Source organism: Mercenaria mercenaria, chromosome 18 (genome assembly GCF_021730395.1).
Source record: "Mercenaria mercenaria strain notata chromosome 18, MADL_Memer_1, whole genome shotgun sequence".
NCBI lineage: Eukaryota > Metazoa > Mollusca > Bivalvia > Venerida > Veneridae > Mercenaria > Mercenaria mercenaria.
Window position 1 is genome coordinate 41,299,410 of NC_069378.1, and position 6,000 is coordinate 41,305,409.

Here is a 6,000-nt window from a genome sequence, read left to right on the forward strand (position 1 = left end):
CAACAGAGATGCTTCAAATATCTTATATCTTGTTTATCGTAATTTCTTTGAAAAAAAAAAAATTACCTGTCTTGTTTAACGCAGCTTCAAAAGATTTGATTTCTAAGGTAAGTAATGTGTTCGTGTTATTTGCTTTTATTTTAACAAATTTCAAAGCTTCAAATGCTTATAGCTGTAGTTCTCATTTGAAATTTTTATGGAAAACCCATTGTGTTTGCAGTAATCATTCTCATGAATAATGTTGAAATACAAATAAAACACTGAAGTTGAGTTCTGTCAATGCCTCTGAATTTTATATTTAGATATATAGGTTGCAAGATTCGTTTCTAAGGTAACATTAATCTAATTCAAGAAATCAACCATTTCTACTGAAATTGGAACAATTTAAGAGTATATTTTAGTATATGTGTAGCGTGCACGGTCTAGCTCAGTATATTAAATATAATATAATTTTTCCTATGGGCTTCCTTGCCGAATGATTAGAAAACAAATGATTCTTAAAATGATTGGTGAACTATAAAATAATTAATGTGAATCAATCTATCTCAATTTAACTGATGACGAGCACTCAAAATTCGTGGATGGGATCTCTTGTAGTATGACGATTCACAACAAACTATGCCTGAGGTGAATACCATACATTAAGATTTTACCTAAATACCACCAGATGTCGAGTTCCTATCGTCGTGGAACTTAAACGGAACGCAATGTTCTGAGTAAGAACCCAGACTATGATAGGAGGTCAAGAACCCGATAGTATTTGGCAATTTATTATATTATTTATTTTTCAGCGATGTTATTCAGTCGGTAGCTTGGCAGATTCTGATCACTTCGTGATGCTGCCCTGGTATTTATAACCTTTTTCCCAACTGTAATTAATGAGCGCTCAATGATAATGACAAAATCAAGCTCCTTAGTACAATGATCATCTAAGTGCGTAATTTGACTAATCTTTGTATATTTTCCATTATTAACGCCTTAATATATTGGTTTTATCGTAGTAGTAGATAGAACTTTCTCTCTTCTATGTATTCATGAAAGATTAATGTTTACTTAATTAAGTCTACTGAATTATGACGGCTCATCGGTGGGTCGAAAACGTGGTACGAATATTTTAGGTACGAATCTTAAGGTATGTGACTACTGAATCAAATCAACATAGGTATCTCGCCACATTACTCCCTCCTCCAAATTCATGCGTCCCGCATGATATATATATATATATATAACAATCGTCACACTAAACTTGATTAACATTTATAGAACAAAGTATAATATAAATATGAGACCAGTATTTTAATGTTTCAACCTGAAACACAAATATAAACTGAAGCATTTATAGTTACTGTATTCAGAAAAGTTCATTTTTCTATTACCATTGTAACATTTGTTATAAGTTAAACCTGGCTAACAAAGCCATTTCATATATTTATTTTTTTTAAGACTTTCCTCAAATTTTTTTTACAACAAATTACTTCTCTACCAGCATTTTTATGGTCATCTCACCACTCTGATTGATAGCAATATTTATATCTGTAGGCTTCACATGACCCTCGTCAACATAATCTCCTAGATTAAGATCCACCATAGCTAATGATCGGTTTGCTGGGCAAAGAAGGTTTGATTCATAATTAACCTCTCCTTCTTCAATTATAACAATCTTCTGTCTCTTCTTACTTCCTTCATCACTTCGACAGATACTAACTTCAACCTCCCTTTGTCCTGAATTTTCATCTTCATTATCTGTATTCTCATCCACTGATTTCCTATTATCTACTTTCTCCGTATCATCGGGAGCACTCACCGTATAACATTTGCTTCCGCTCTCGGTATTATAATTTGCATCACATTTTCTTCATTCTCACTTTCACTGTCCTTAAAATCCAATTCTATATCTGGGTTCTTATCCCAGTCCTCCTTGTCACTCTGCCTCCTCATTATACGTCCAGATCCGTCTACTTTGTGTACAAACTTCATATGTTTCTTAAGATACGCATACTTCATCATTACTTTGTCGCAGACTTTACATGTCCTTTCTAGTTCGTCCCTTCTATTACATTTTTCAACATGAGCTTCAATCTTCTCATTTCTCTGTATGCTTGTCTTACATACAGGACATATGGGCAAGAGTGGATTTATACAAACTGTAGTCTTTATTTTTGGCATCTTGGACTTTAAATGAGAAAAGACATAATCTTTAGCCCAAACCGGTTTCCTACGAGTTCTAGTGTTACTCTGGATGTCTGTCAAATCGTTATTTTTATCAATATCATCTGTACCGGGTAAATCTACATCTGAGTTTCTGCCAGTACTACCTTCATCATCACTATCTTTATAAAAATTGATCTCTGTTTCATCAAGTAAGATTTGGTTCTTACATTTTCTAACTCTATCACAATGAATGACTTGTGGAGCCCGATTTCGTCCACAGTCAATATTATACAGAACTTGGGATAACTTCCCAAGCACTGTATAAGGACCTCGCCAGAAGGATGTGAACTTTGATGAAGTTCCAACCTTCTTTACTGGGAAATATACATATACCTTATCCCCTATCTGAAACTGTTCGAAAGAATTTCGTTTGTCATACAATTGCTTCTGCCTATTTATTGCTTTTTCGGTGTTCTGCCTTACAATGTTATGAGCAGTTTCTAACCTTTCGCGCAACTCCCAGACCCATTCATGATCTGGTATTGGTTTGATACCTGATGGCATTTCAAATATCAAATCTAATGGTGTAGATACTTCACGACCAAGCATAAGCATATTTGGACTCATCCCAGTAGTTTCGTGTTCAGCACTTCTATACGCCATCATCACATATGGTATTTGCTCATCCCAATTTCGATGATTCTCATTTACAAATGCACTTAACATCGTCGTTAGTGTTCTATTAAACCTCTCTACCATTCCATCTGACTGAGGATGATATGGCGTTGTTCGTGTCTTTACTACACCTAAAACCTCACACATCTCCTTAAATAACTTTCCCTCAAACTGTCTGCCTTGGTCTGAGTGTATCAGTGATGGTATTCCGAACCTAGTTATAACTTCTTCTACTAAAATTCTGGCAACAGTAGCAGCTTCCATGTTTCGCATTGGAAAGCATTCTGTCCATTTAGTGAAGTAGTCAGCTATCACTAAAATATAACGATTTCCTTGTTCTGTCTCGGGCAACTCTCCAAGGATATCAATAGCTATCCTCTCCATAGGATAGCCACTCCTTACAACCTGCATTGGGGCTTGCTTGGTTTTGTTAGGTCCTTTGCGTTTCATGCATATCTCACAACCTGCAACGTACAACCGAACATCATTTTGCATGCCTGGCCAATAAAAGTTCTGTCTAATCTTTGAAAGAGTTTTTCTGATCCCTAAATGTCCGGCCGACCTTATGTCATGTGCACAGGTGAGCACTTTTCTTCTGTGACATCTTGGCACTAGTGACTGGTATCTTGATTGTTTAGTTTCTGTATCTTCCATATGTCTCACCAAAAGACCATCTTTCATTTCTAGTCTGTCAAACTGGTTCCACAAGGATTTTACAGTGTAGCCCTCTGCTCCGATTTCCTTGAAAAGAGGCTTTTCCTTTGAAGAGACCCATTCAATAACTGTACTTAGGTCGTTATCTTGTTTCTGTAACGTTTCTAGTGTATCTTCGTTTTGGTTTATCTTGCCAATGAAAGCCGCCTGATTTACAGTGATAGGAACTGTATTTGAAATCTGCATTTTCTCTGGATCAGTTAAACCACACTGCCGACATGGTATCCTACTAACGCCATCTGCGTTTCCATGCAGTCTTCCAGGTCTATGTTCTACTTTCATTTGATATGATGACAAAATCTCCATCCAGCGAGCTACCTGACCCTCGCGATTCTTGAAATTCATCAGCCATCGTAACGATCCGTGATCTGTTCTGACCAGAAATTCAAGACCATAAAGGTAGTGGCGGAAATATTTGATAAAATATACTACAGCTAACATCTCTTTCCTGGTCACACAATATTTTCGTTCCGACTTGTTAAGTGTTCTACTAGCATAGGCTATGACTCTTTCTTGTCCATAAATTTTCTGTGAAAGCACTGCTCCGATAGAATAATCACAAGCATCCGTGTCTAATATGAATGGCAAAGAGAAGTCTGGATGCGCCAATATCGGAGCTGTGATCAACTTATTTTTTAGAGTTCTGAAACTTTCTTCGCAATCTGTATCCCAAGAAAAACGAGTATTTTTCTCTGTCAATCTTACAAGAGGTCTAGCTATCTGTGAGTATCCCAAGATGAATTTCCGATAGTATCCACAAAGTCCAAGAAACGAGCGTATTTCTGTAACATTGTGAGCTGTTGGCCACTGTTTGATGCATTCGATTTTCTTTGGGTCTGTTCCTACCCCATTTTCATTAATTATGTGTCCTAAAAACTCGACTTCCTTTTTAAACAGCTGACATTTCTTGGGTTTCATTTTAAGTCCAGCTTCTTCAAACCTTTCAAAAACTTGCTGTAAATTTTTGATCATATCTTCAAAGGTTTTACCAACTACAATAATGTCATCCAAGTAAACGAGGCATATTTTCCAATGAAGACCAGCCAACACATATTCCATCAAACGTTCAAAGGTGGCAGGCGAGTTGCAGAGACCAAAAGGCATCTTGTTAAACTCGAAAAGACCCTGCCTTGATGCAAACGCCGTCTTGTGTTTATCTTCATCCGCCATCGCCACTTGCCAGTATCCAGAAGCTAGATCCAGGCACGAAAACCACGAGAATCCAGAAAGCTGATCAAGGGACTCATCAATTCTGGGGAGTGGATATGCATCCTTGATCGTGGCTTCATTTAAACGACGATAATCAATACAAAACCTTCTAGATCTGTCCTTCTTCTTTACAAGAACTATCCCACTGGCCCATGGACTAGTTGAAGGTTGTATCACGTCATCCTTTAGCATTTGGTCAATTTGTTTTTCAACCTCATCCTGCAAATGTACTGGTATCCTCCGAATCGGTTGTTTGATGGGCTGGACATTGACTGTTGGGATGTGATGCTTTATAATTCCTGTCCTACCTAAATCACTGTCAGATTTCGAAAAGATATGTGAATACCTTGTTAAATGTTCCTTGACCTTTTGTTTATTTTCGGTGGCCATCCCAGAAGTTGAACGTTCATATAGATTTTGAAGGTGCTCAGGAAGAATGTTGTTTTTATTATTGTGTGTCCCTTCTCCTTCTACCCTATCAATTTTGCATATAGTTGCGACATTAGTCCCAGGATAGAAGGTTTGTGGCTGATTCGAAAAATTAGCAATCCTTACAGGAACAATTTTATCTGCTCGAACTAGAGTTCTTGCGACCATCCCCTGTCCTAGCTCCCTGAATGTATCACTGGCTTCAATAAGACCCCATCCTATCCTTTTAATACCTGATTCAGTCACCATCCCTTTGGTTATCATCTCAGTTTCAGCAGGTATCACAACTTGTTCTGATAAGACTATCCTAAAACACCCTATCTTGCCAGAACAGAATATGTTAAATGTTTGATCATGAAGTTTCATGGTATTGCTGACAACGTCTATGCTTACAACGTGATTCTGCATGAAATCGAGGCCAAGTACTACATCTATGTCGATTTCTGCAATGATAACATCAACTTTGCAATATTTATCACCAAACAAAATGGAAATGTCCGTTTTTCCTTTGATATTCAAGTAGTTTCCACTGGCGGATACAATCCGGGAGTCAAATGGTTGAACTGGACATTGTTGATCAATGACACTCCACAACTTCTCAGAAATGATTGTCAACGTGCCCCCTGTATCGATCAGACAATCAACTGACATCCCATTAATGCTAGCTGTTACGTATAAACCAGAAGATCGCACGCTCGTCCTCTTACAACTGTGTTCGGTATTCTTATCCTTCTTTTTGTCTGTCTCAGATCTTGTTTCTGAGATGCCTGACTTAGATTGATTATATGGGTCATGTCTCATATCCTTTGGAGGAGGGTTTCT